We start from the raw sequence: 14,152 nt of genomic DNA on the forward strand, positions 1-14,152 counted from the left end.
GTAACCAATGTCTGTTGGCTTTCTGCTCCGACTATCAGCGCCAGATCGTTAGCAAATCCTATTGTTACAGCATTACGAGTTAGTTCTAAGCTCAGCACGCCGTCATATAGTACATTCCACAGCAGTGGGCCCAGGACGGAACCCTGGGGAACACCTGACGTAATATCCACCTCCCTATTCTTTTCTAATTGCAGCTTTCTGTTTCTTACATAGTTAGAGACAAGGCTTATTAGATATGTCGATATTTTCCTCTTTTGTAGCTCTTTGATAATCAGGCTGTGGGATGCAGTGTTGAAAGCATTCTTAACGTCAATTGTGACAAGGTGCAGAATCTACTTTTGAACTCCGTTACAGTATTCAGTGCAGCTTCTACAGCCTGGATCGTGGATTTCCCTTTTTGAAACCCATACTGACACATGTGCAACCCTCCTCTGTCTTTAAGCTCATCTTGTAGTCTTTCCCGTATGAACGCTTCTAGTAACTTGCTCAAAGAATTTAACAGACAGAGTGGTCTGAAGGAACTAGGTAACTCAGCTGACTTTCCTGGTTTTAGTATTAAAACCATCTTTACAACTTTCCATTCATTTGGAAATTCCTGTTTTTGGAGTAGTTTGTTCATCATACCTAATAACCAGTCTGGGGTACAATCTGCTACTATTTTGATAGCCTTAGGGGGAATTTGGTCAATTCCAGGTGATTTTCCACATTTGATACCTTGGGCTACCTTCCTTAGCTCTTCTGCTGTGAAGGGTGGGGCTGGAGCTTCCTTTTCAGGGTATCTCCACTTATCATTTCCGGGTGGAAACAGTACTGCCACGATTTCGGATTTCTTTTCGATGTCAAGCTCATAGGGTTTTAGAGTATTAAGCTTTTTTGCTACTAGCTTATACGCATCTCCCCATATATTATTATCAAGTTCTTTGCATATGTCGTTCCAGTGTTTCTTCTTTGATTCCTTAATTAGGCAGCAGAGTTCCCTTCTATTGGTCTTGTACGCCTCTTTCATTGCTTCAATATCGTCTCGATTCTTAATCTGTTGCATAGTGACCGTTTTTCAGCAATGTTTTCATACCACCAATACGGTGTTTCAGTCTTTGGAATTCGATTTTGATTAATTTCAAATGCGATATGTCAGTGCTCTGTCAGTGTTTCGGTATCAAGTATCTCCCAGTTGATTACTCTTTGAGATACACGATTGGTTGCTATGGTGACATCAATAAAGGACTCGCTATCTCCTCGGATAAATGTGGGCTCATTTCCAGTATTCAGAACCACCAAATCGCGAGCGTTGATCCATTCCACCCAGTATTGACCATTTAGATCGGTTACAGGTGATCCCCACATTGGGGACTTGGCATTTAGGTCTCCCAGAATAATGGCATCACTGTTGTTCGTTATGTGCTCCATTATACTGTCCACCTCAGTTTTGTAGTCTTCCAATCTGATGTTTGGGGATATATAGCAACATATCAGCTCAAGATCTTTGAGTTTGATAATTACGTGACCATCTCCGGCTACGTGGTTTATTACGCCAAGCTTTTTATTCAGAAGTACGACCCCCACATTATGCCTGCTGTCCTTGATCCAGTTTGCTTCTTTGGTTCTTCTTTTGTTCGGTTCCCCAGTTACCAAAATATCAATACATTGCTAAACTGCGGTGGCATACGCCATGGCTTGAGCTGCATAGGCACGTCCAACGTTCGCTTAAAGTATTTTAATATTGAACACTAAAGTTTTGACCGCGTGCAGTGCTGAGTCTGCGTCTGGTGTCACTAATTGCTTTTGATTTTTCTTTTACAAGCTTAAGGTAGTAAGGGCAATCAGTCTGATCAGCTCTGTGACCGTCTTTTTTACATGTTAGGCAATGGCTTTTGTTAGGACAGTCTCTGGCCTTGTGGTTATCCTTGCCGCATTTAAGGCACATCTTCGAGTTATCGGTTCCTTTGCATTCATTGGTGCGGTGGTCAAACATTTGAAACACCTGGTGATTTTAACCCTTGCTCGGACCTGGCACGGTGCCCACCCTATTCTCACGGTATCCATTTTGAGTAATTCGCTGGCCACTCTTCTTTTGACCGCAAGTGTAGCAGTTTGGTTTCCCCTCTGGTTTGGTCTGCAAGAGAGCACTCGAACGTCATCTTCTTTTGCGTTTGCTACGCTTTTCCTGACATCTTGCTCTATCTATTTTGCGTTCATATCTCCGTCTATGTCCGCGATATGAATAAAGTCTTCATCTCTTTTAATTTCGACCTGGGTATCTTTATCTTTGTCCATTATAGCTTGTCTGAGGGCGATTACTTGATTTTTTTCTCCAAGTATCTCCATAAGGACATCACCCTTAGCAGTTTTCTTAATCCCTTTTACCTTAACACCCATCTCGTCTATGTTCACACTACTCTTGATCGAACAGAGTATGTCAGCATATTGCTTTCCTTCAGATTTGATTATAATCTTCTCTGTTGTCGTCGCTGGCCCTCCCTTACTTGACTTAGGTGCTAGTCGGCTTGGATCTCTAGGTATAATAACTTGCACTTTGACCTCAGATCCCCTGAAGATACATTCTGCGCACTTTCTAAGGTAGATTTTATCAATTTTGCCGAAGGCTACTACTTGAATTTCCGTCACTCCATGGTTTTGGACCTCTGCTTGCAGTTTGCCTAGCAATTGATATAGTTGACCCATGTCGTTTTTCCCTTCTGGGTTGACCTTGTATGGCAGCATGTACATGGTTCTTGACCTTGCTCCATTTTTGCCTTTGCTGAGTATGACCTCGGTGTTCGTCCTCACAAATTCAATACACCCTTCCTCAAGCTCTTCGCTTGTTATTTCCGGAAAGTTGCATTTTAGGTCGCTTTCCGTAGTGGTGGTCAAGGTTACATCAGGGTCTGCTACTATTACCAGGTTTCCTCGTAGCTCTCTAAGCGATCCCAGCTCTGTAACACCGGTCCATCTTTTTGTTTGTCCATTTGTTCTTTATTGTAAATGGTACTTAAGTATTTTATTATTTCCAAAATTTCTTGACTGAAGCTGTGAATCGTATTTAATTTAGAAAACGTTATTGCATTTTCAATATTATCAATCAGTGTAATTAAACTTTGACAATCCAGATTAATTTGTGAAATTGTACTCTGAAATGTTATAAAATTATTCAAAGTTATTATTTTATTTTCAATTGAAATGTGAAATTTCTCTAAATTATCAGAAAGTTTTTGTTGATTAGTCCATAGAGTCGTAATCGATTTGTTATAATTTTTTATGTAATGATATTTGTAAATTAACTTCGTGAATTATTTGCCTTTGATTTTGTTGTAGAACATTTATAGCATTATTATATCGTTCTTCATAATCTTAGTCTAAAGTTCCAAAAAGCCATTTATCTAATTTGCCTACTGCATTTATTAGTCCTCTTTTCAATCTTAAATGCGGATAAATATTTTCTGATTTTTTGTCTAAAGTATTAATTAAAATTTCCGTTCTACTTAATAATTGTTCAGCTAGATAATGATACGAAATAGGATTTGTTGCGTTCTCTTGAGATAAATTATTTTTTAAGTTATAATAACATTGCTTTAAATTATTGATTTGTTTGTGAATAAATTCTAAATCTATATAATATATGAAAGTGTGTTTGGTATGTATAAGATTACTGGTTCCTAAATTGATGGGTAATAATAAGTTATTTACTTTTATAATTGTTATGTCTTCTGTCTTAGTTGTCTTGTAAAGTAGTGGTTATATTAATACTATTGTCAGCTTCATTATCCTGTAACAATTTTTATGTTTTAGTTTCTAATAATATGCTGGAGTATTTTACGATTTCAGCTTTTTTTAAATTTAGGTAATTTTTTGTCTCGGAATTTTGTTCTGATATAGGCTATGTCTTGATTTTCATAATAGGGTGGATCATTTCTATTTTCATTTCTTTTATTTATTATTTTTTCTTTAATGTTAGCATTTCTATCTTTAATTTTTTCGTATAATAATTTTGACGTTTCTTTATGATTTTGTATATAGTTAGATATTATTAAATGATCATCTAAGTCAAATGGCTCGGGGTGGTTTATGTGACCTTTAATAATTTCAAATGGTGTAAATTGTGTTACAGAGTGAATCGAATTATTATATGCCAATATTGAATGTTTTATTAATTGGTCAGGAGTTAAATCTTTATTATTTTCTTTTATACATCTAAAATGTTCAATTAAACTAGAATGAAAACGTTGTACGGGTGAATTAGAATTACTATTTTTAGACGTTGTATAATGTAGTTCAATTTTGTGCAGTTTGCAAAAATCTTGTAGGTCGTTATTCTTAAGTTCTGAACCACAATCAGCTGTTATTTTATAGGGCAAACCATGATGAGTAACGTAATTTAATATATCGTCAACAACTGAGGTTCCATTCACACTTGACATTGAATAAGCTTGACCGTAACGAGAGAATGCGTCGATTATAGTTAAATATGACTGATTTGCTATTTTAAAAGTATCTATATGTATATGCTCAAATGGTTTACTAACTGTTGGGGTCAAATTGAATTCAATTACTGGTGGGTTTCTATCATCTTTATTCTTTTGACATATTTCGCAATTATTAACAAAGTTTTCTATTTTATATTTGCGCCAATTATAATTTTCGTTAATTATTTTTTTTATCTTCTTTTGAATAGTTAAAGTTGTGAATTTCATATTGGTTTGTTCCAAATGGCTGGACTTTATGAGGTTCATTAAAATTCTATAAATTGTCTTAAACGTTTCATTTGTGTGACATTGATTGTAATTTAAATTTTTATATTATTTTCTTTTTCCATTAGTTGAATAAGCAAAGTTATGAATTATATTATTAAATTTCTTATATATACTCTAATTAATTATTATATATAATATTAATTATTATCATAGTTTCTAAAAGTTTACTAATTTTTTTTTTATATTTTACTTATTTTAATTTCTATTCATTCTAAATCTTATCTATTCTTATAACATAATAATAAAAAAGAAAGAAAGGTCTTTGTATAAAAATCCATTTTATAATTTCTTGAATTGCGTACCATTTTAATGAATTATAATATCTACGTTTCCAAAATAGTTCTTCAATTAAACTTTCATATAGTATAGCATTTAATTTTCTATTGAAATATTTTAAACTTATTTCATTATTATTTCTATCAAATTCTTTGTTAATTGTTTCATAATTAATAACCATTTTCTCATTTTCATTATTCATGTCTCTTTTATTAATCATATTATTTTTATTTTGTGTGTCCAATATATTTGTATTTAATTCAGATTTTATAACATAACATTCTTTTTCTAATATATCATTATCTATTTTTATAACATCATTTATATCTTTTTCATTTTTAATTCATCTAATTCCGTATATTTTAATTTTACATTTAATTCCACTTTATCAAATAATTCTAATTCTCCTTTTGTATTATTATTCATTTCTCCTACCATTATAATATTTTCTTCTAAATTCTTTTCTGTTATATTTAATTTATCTTTTTCTTCTTCGTCAAATAATTTACTAAGATCTAATTCTACTTGTCCCTTTATTTCTTTACAATGATTTAATTCCGATTCTTTCATTTTTATGAATTTTTGAATTTTTGGTGATGAATTATTAGATGTAAAATTTATTTCAATTATTTTTTCACTGGATTCTGGTTCGTTAGTTTCTATGAAATTTTCAAAATATGTTAATGGATCATTGGGAGTAAAATTTATTTCTTCTATTTTTGATTCTTTTTCCGAGGCTCTTTCCGAAAATTTTCTATTCAATCATTATTTTCAACGCGCTCGAACAAATGTTGAAAATCAATTATTTCTTCTTCTTCTTCTTCTTCACTATTTTTATAATTATTATTGTATAATTCTTCAGATGTAAAATTTGGTTCGTTTCGTGATTTGAAATATTTATTATTGCTTGTATTATTATTATTGTAATTGTTATTATTATTTATACGTCTACTAGGTCTGTCAGAAAAATTTCTCGATGTCGTAGACATCGATCGGTTCTGGTCTAGGTAAACGGTTTACAAGTATTTGGTTCGGGCGGAAAACATTTTTGCTGGGACCAAATACTTGTGCATTCGTCGGGTAATTTTGCCTTCTCTGTGACATGGGATTTATGTTTATAAGTTGACTAGGAAAATTATTATTATAATTATTATTATTATTGTATCTTTCATTATTATAATTATTATTGTTATTATATCTATTATAATTATTATTGTAGGGTTGTCGGTAGAAAGAATTGTATTATACTATGTTGATTATTTCTATATTGATTATTATTTCTTATTTTGTTTGTTTGGATGTCTATTATTATTATTATTATTATTATTATTATTATTATTATTATTATTATTATTATTATTATTATTATTATTATTATTATTATTATTATTATTATTATTATTATTATTATTATTATTATTATTATTATTATTATTATTATTATTATTATTATTATTATTATTATTATTATTATTATTATTATTATTATTATTATTATTATTATTATTATTATTATTATTATTATTATTATTATTATTATTATTATTATTATTATTATTATTATTATTATTATTATTATTATTATTATTATTATTATTATTATTATTATTATTATTATTATTATTATTATTATTATTATTATTATTATTATTATTATTATTATTATTATTATTATTATTATTATTATTATTATTATTATTATTATTATTATTATTATTATTATTATTATTATTATTATTATTATTATTATTATTATTATTATTATTATTATTATTATTATTATTATTATTATTATTATTATTATTATTATTATTATTATTATTATTATTATTATTATTATTATTATTATTATTATTATTATTATTATTATTATTATTATTATTATTATTATTATTATTATTATTATTATTATTATTATTATTATTATTATTATTATTATTATTATTATTATTATTATTATTATTATTATTATTATTATTATTATTATTATTATTATTATTATTATTATTATTATTATTATTATTATTATTATTATTATTATTATATTTAACTCTAGGCTCATAAAATTGGCCGTAAAGTCTTTCAAAATTTTCAAATTCATCAACGTAAGCCATAGCGTCGTCTAAAGAGTTAAGCTTTTTTAAATACATATTATTGCGTATAACACCTGAACATCCCGCTATAAAGGTGTTCAAGGCTGTTTTCTCACAATGATTTATTTGACATCTCTTATCAATTTCGGCTAAATTTAAATTGTTGCTAATTATTTGTATAGTTTGACTTTTTAACAATTGAATGAAGTCTGTTTCCAAAAGCTATTAGATTTTCATTTTCAAATGGTCTGGTTCTAGTTAATTCTTGTAAAATACAATCTAAATCACGTCTATCTGCAAAACACTGTATCAACGCTTCTTTTAATTTAAACCAAGTATTCAATTCTATCCTATTTCCTACCATTAGTTCAGCCTTATCTATTAATTTCTCTTGTATATATTCTAATATATGATTATTAACGTCTTGATCGTTATAAACTGAATACGTCTCTATTAAGTTTTCGCATCGATTTATAAATTTGTTTAACGTATTTTTATTTCCGTCGTATGGTTATATGTTTTCTAATTTTAATTTGAACAATTCCCAATTTAGGGTTTTTGGACTTGAAGTTGCCATTTTTATATAGTCTGGATTCTCTTTTAAGTTTAAATTACTGAATGTATTTAATAATTTATCTAAATCGTTCATAAAATTAATATTCAAAGTTATTAAATTATCTCTTCCTTATTCAAAGTTTTGATAAGGATGGATAATAAAAAAGGAATAAAAATAAGGAAACTTGGCACTTACAGCTATCTGAAGTCCTGAAGTTCCTCGTCGCACACGTAGGTCTAGTGCTGCTGTACTGAAGTACGTAGTCGGAATTTTTATCGCGTGAAAAATCGCGACCGCACTAATCCGAATGACTGCGCCACTTATAAATTTCGGTTTTCGAAATTTATTTTTAAAAAATTTTATTTTACAATTAATCTCAAGAGCGAACTAATTATAAACATTGTTAAGTTATTTACAAAAGTGTTATTTATAATAAAATATATGCTGATACATGTTTACGATATTTAATAAATGCTGATACATGTTTACGATATTTGATAAATGCTGATACATGTTTACGATATTTGATACAATTGCGTTTTTATAAAATGTCCTTCAAGAATTTTCTACATGTAACTCTCATTATTTTATTTCTGAAATTACTTTTACCAAAATTACTTTTACCAATTATGATATACAGGGTTTTTCTCAACTATTTGTATTTTCTAATATAATATTAGGAAAATATCGATCATATATATGTTTTCTAGTAGTTTTCCAAAAAAAAATTCCGTTCTTACAAACACATTTTTTGTAAATGCTTTGCAAAGTAGATTATATATATATAGGGCGAGTCTTCTGTATTTGAGATTTAAAAAAATTCATTTTCGTAGCTATTTAAACATCAATCACGATTACAATCTAAACTTATCTACAGGATGTGCCTAAAATAATCAATCAAACCAAATAGACGATATCTCATGATATCAAATTAATTTTACCAATTCGTGTATAAAACTAGTTATTTATTTTTGTCTTTTAACCTGACATAGATGTAGAAAGAGTTATACAGAGTGTACCAAATAATAATTGATGTCATTAAAAATCATATTTTGAAATTATACCGAACTATACTGAATGTTGCAACTCCTTTACAAACATATTATTTTGTTGGATGGGAGCTCCTGTGTAGTAGGTATACTGGATTGATCACATTTTTTGAAGAAATGGTAATAATTACGGCTTACAATAAATTTTAGCAATTTTCTTATAAGTTTAACGTATAGAGAATACTAAAAAAAAATTACACGAAGATAAATTACAGTGTGATACATTCGAAACAAGAAATATAATGAGAATTTCAATTTTGGGCTCACTTTGTATATAAAATAACAAATAATTACAATTTAATCGACTACGATGATATTGCATCTTATTAAGAAAGTCACTTAGGTAAATTCTTTTTCCTAACTTACAATAACTTACAGAGGGTTCTTTCATTTACCTACCACTCATATAAATTTGTATACACCTCTCAAAGGAGTCATTTTCAAAAAATTATGTTTAAAGCGTTCAAGATAATTTCAAAATATGGACCTCAAATACAACTAATAAAATAATGCTTTTGATACGTATTAAAACGACCCCCTAATACCCAACTTTTTAACAAAATTGGAGCACCCTGTATATCAATATAATTTTCTATCGGATACAGAGAGAAGTAGGCACGTAAATAAAAAATGTTTCCTAATGAAATTAATACTCAAAATTTATGAAATCCAGCTATTCAATAAGAGATGTCACTATTGGGCATTCGACCATCAACCACTGTTCGTAGAGTATAGGATTCAATTTTTTAGAAATTTCCATTCATATTTCCGTGATGGTGGACAAATTATTCAATAAAAATATGTTTATTTACTCTGACACACAACTTTGGTCTTAATAAAAAAATAAATTGGTGTGAAAATAACGGACGCCATCTTCCTTTCAGTTTTGTAAATAGGTGACAAAAAGTCAAGTGCTGAAACATACGAAATGGTAGAAACTAATATTGAAATGAGCTTCTGTACATAGATAGCGCTGCTAGTACTAAAAATCTAAACCAAATTCACGTTTTGGAGTTATTATAAATAGAATAAGTGACGCAATTTGCTAATTTATGTCCCGAGTAAATACTTTTGATTTCAGGATAAATTTGCGCCTTTCCATTTTGCAAATCCATTCGAGAGTATTTCGTTACTCGGTTAAATAGATACGTAGAAGAAAGTCACCACAGAAATGTCCATATCTCAATTTTTTGAACTTTTTTTTATTTGAAGAACTTTTCAGTGAAGTGAAAAATTATTTATTTGGATATAAAACCAAAATTTCGGCAATACTCTGAGAAAAGCATAATTGATTTCTGGAATTCTGAAATCTCCGAATAAATAATTTTTCACTTACCTGAAAATTCTACAATTTCTTAATTCTCAATATTCCTTCTAAATAAAAAAAGAAAAAATAAGAAAAAAGAAAAAACACACACACAGATAAGCCGGCTTTTTTTCGTTTAGTTCATTCTTATTGCAACTTGGGGGCGCTGAAAACTGTTTAAAAAATTAACATTGAGTGTCCAAGTCTGAAACGGATGGTCTGTGGGCCAGATCCTCGCTCATGCGTGTTAGGATCCGTTTCAGACTAGTATTCTGACGTCATGTTACAATATGACTGTCTTTGGCGGGATTTTTCGCGCAACTGTCATGGCGTTGATGTAGAATAGTTGTTTGATACGAACTCTACCATTTTGTACTAGTTGGCAAAGGGCCGCACAAGAACTTCGCGGAGTCCGCAGGTTCCCCACCTATGCCCTAGAGAATGGTTTATTGCCAAATGTTGTTGGCTTCATTATTGGTGACGATGCATTTCCGCTAAAATGTATTTGATGAAACCATATTCAAAAGTATCACTTTCGGAAGAGCAGAAAATTTTTAATTATTTTTATTTTCTCAGTCAAGAAGGATAGTAGAGAATGCTTTCGGAATTATAGTTAGTAGATTTCGTGTTTTTGAGAAGCCTATAGCATGCTTACCAGAAACTGTTGATAAAATTATGAAACGCTGTTGCTCAATACACAACTATTTGCAAATAACTTCTTATAACATTAATACCCCAAATGCAGTGACGGATTAAGACTACTTGATGCCCTAAGCAATCCATGCCTGTGGGTCCCCCTATCCGTATGCCAGACATTTTTACAAATTTCCAATCTCTGTGAAAACTTGTACGAGAACCGCGACTTTATAGGTATGTTAGCGGTTTATTGGGTCATTATCACTTTATTTGTACTGTTTAGTGTATCCCAGGGTATGTGTTTAGTTTTATTTCTTTCTTTGATTATGTTACCTGACGCCTGATAATATTGTAACCATCCCTAATCTTACCCACACATGCGCACGTGTACAGAACGTCTACCACTACAATGACAGGTCAAATCGCGCTTTTTGTATGGAGTGTCATACCTGTGATACGGTAGTAATTCATTTAAATGAACTTAGCAGCATGAGCGGTTTTAGCGCTCATAGCTCATAGGATTCGACTCGGAACACGGCCTAGGTCGGACTCCACCATAGAGTCCGACTCTATGAAAACTTAAAACGAGCGAATTTTCAAATTAGTCCTAGAAACTTTTTTTGGTTTGGTTTTTGGTGACGTGAGATGAGAGTGAGACATGATGCCCTAAGGACGGTTTATTTTTGTGCTTCTTCTGGTGCCCCCACAGACGTGATGCCCTAGGCCAGATATGGGCAACCTTTGACATGCTGAGGGCCAAACTTTAGCGTGCAAAACGTTCGCGGGCTGCGTTTAAAAGTACTTATTGCATTTTAAAGTAGTGATAATATTTTTTGCGATAGATATTAGACATGAAATAATACGACAATGTTATTATTGTATTATGTATTTATTATTGACATGTATGTATATATTGACAATGTGATTATTGTATTTATTAAAATAACAAAATGAAATTATAATTAAATAGTTACATTTGCAATTGTTACAAACTACAAAAGTTAAATACACTGAAGTCAATGAGACACTTGAGCTTGAATTTGGGAAACTAATCCATCGATATTTGGATGAATTCCACTGATACAAAGACGTAAAGAATTTTCCAAATTATCGTCAGTCAGTCTTATACGATGTGTTGATTTATTAACTTTCATCAATGAAAAGAACTGTTCGCATTTATAAGTACTGCCAAACGCAGAAATCAATCTTCTTGCGAATTTTCTAAGCTGCGGAAAATTGTCTTCTTCTAGTTATTTTTTGTAGAAATCGCACAACTCTACGTCTTCAAATTTGGATTTTAGGAGTGAGTTTTCTTGAATCTCGATTAACTCCATTTGTAAGTGTATTGGAGCATTTTGTACATTACATTTTGTAGGAGTAGCAAATAAATTGAAACATTCTTCTATGTTTTTGAAGTCGCTAAATCTGTTCGAAAATTGTTCCGGCAGTAACTTGAGTTCTTCAGCATATTGAGCATAAGCAATATTTTCATACGCAGAGAGCGTGTTGAAATGGTAACTGTTACCAGACTGCATCTGTGACTCCCACAAGCGTAGTTTGATCTGAAACGCTTTCAAAATCATTTACTAACTGTCCTTGTTTTTGAAGTTTCAAATTTAAATCATTCAAATAGCCTGTAAGATCGACCAGAAATCCTAAATCACTCAATTCAGATAGTGGCTTATCTTTTATTTTCATAAAGTCTGCTATCTCATTTCTAAGCTCGTAAAACCGTTTCAACATTTTTCCTTTGCTCATCCATCTGACTTCACAATAATATGTTACGTCGTTATATTCAGCTGATATTTCATCCAAAAACGTCTTGAACTGACGATGGTTAAGCCCTCGGGATCCAATAAAATTGATGGTTTTTACTACCACATTCATTAAATTGTGGAGTCGAATGGACTTAGAACACAAGTTTTGTTGGTGGATAATGCAATGAAGGACTATCAAATCATCTTTTTGTACATTTAATTCTGTTGCTTTTTCATTCAAAATTCCGATGAAACCTTTTCGTTAGCCGACCATAGAAGGTGCACCATCAGTGCATACTTCAATTAATTTTGACCATGGCAGGCCAATACCTTGTGAATACCTCTCCTCTAGTGGTTGCTTTTAGCGGCTGTAAAGCTAGCAATTCCTCAGTAACAGTGAACTCCTTATCAATACCTCGAATAAATATAGCCAGTTGAGCTGTGTCAGACAAATCGGTGCTCTCGTCTAATGCTATGAAAAATGATTCAAAACCAGCCATATGGTCAGTCAATGTTGTTTTTATATCATTAGCCATCATTTCTATACGTCTTGACAAACTAATTTTTTCAAATTCATTTTTATTTTCAGGACACAAAACACCGCAAACTTCTAACATACACTCCTTGATAAATTCTCCTTGGGCAAATGGTTTTAATGCCTTTGCCAATTTTGAGCTAACTATAAAACTAGCTTTCACAACATTATCAAGTTGTGTTCTTTGTTTATGCTGTTTTTCAATATTTGCTCTAAGCTTCTGGATTTTGTCTGCTCTTAATTGTCCTGTCAGTGAGTGCTGTGTAGCATGCTTAGTTGAGTAATGCCTCTTTATATTGAATTCTTTCATTACTGAAATGGATTCATTACAAAGCAAACAAATAGGCTTACCATTGTGCAAGATAAAAAATAATTCTTCAGTCCATTTTTCTTGAAACTGGCGACCCTCTGTATCTACTTTTCGGTTCTTTCCACCAGACATCATTTTTTTTTACTTTTCGTTCAATAAACTTAATAACAAACTATATCGCTTGTCTGAGTTATCACCTCGGTAGCTCAAATAGAACTGAACTAACTTTCGGGCCATCCATCCGCTTATATAGACAAAATGAAGGAATAATCTGGAATAAACTAGTTTAGAATAATCGAGAAGCAACAAATAAAATCTTTTGATGTGTAGCCCGTGCGTGAGGCGGCAAACTTCAAAGAATTTGATTGAGCAAGCCGAGTGGCGGTGATTATGAAAAAGTGAGGCGGCAAACATCGAAGGTTTTGATGTTTGCCGCCTCACCGTCACTCCCGTGAGTAAAGTAAGGAAACATAAGGAAACTTGTGTAGGCTATGGGATTCATTAGTCTATTGATAACTCCACATTTTTATAGTCTATTCATATCATATCCGGTGCCGGATAAGATAAAAAGCACAAACAAGTGTTTTCTTTCAAAAATATGTACTAGTATAAGTATATGTACTAGTACTAAGTATAAGTACTTAGTTTAGCGTAATATTTCTTTAATTGGGTTTTTCCAAAATGTCTCGCGGGCCGGATCATATCTTACACGGGGCCGGATCCGGCCCGCGGGCCGGTGGTTGCCCATATGTGCCATAGGCAATTGCTTAATTTGATTAAGGGTTAATCCGTCACTGCCCAAATGGATCTGTCGATGAAGAAGATATACAAAGCGGCCAAATTAGATTAGGTATTTGAAGAAATGAGACTAATGTACATTTGCCGT

The sequence above is a fragment of the Diorhabda sublineata genome, chromosome 10 (assembly GCF_026230105.1).
Source record: "Diorhabda sublineata isolate icDioSubl1.1 chromosome 10, icDioSubl1.1, whole genome shotgun sequence".
Classification (NCBI taxonomy): Eukaryota; Metazoa; Arthropoda; class Insecta; order Coleoptera; family Chrysomelidae; genus Diorhabda; species Diorhabda sublineata.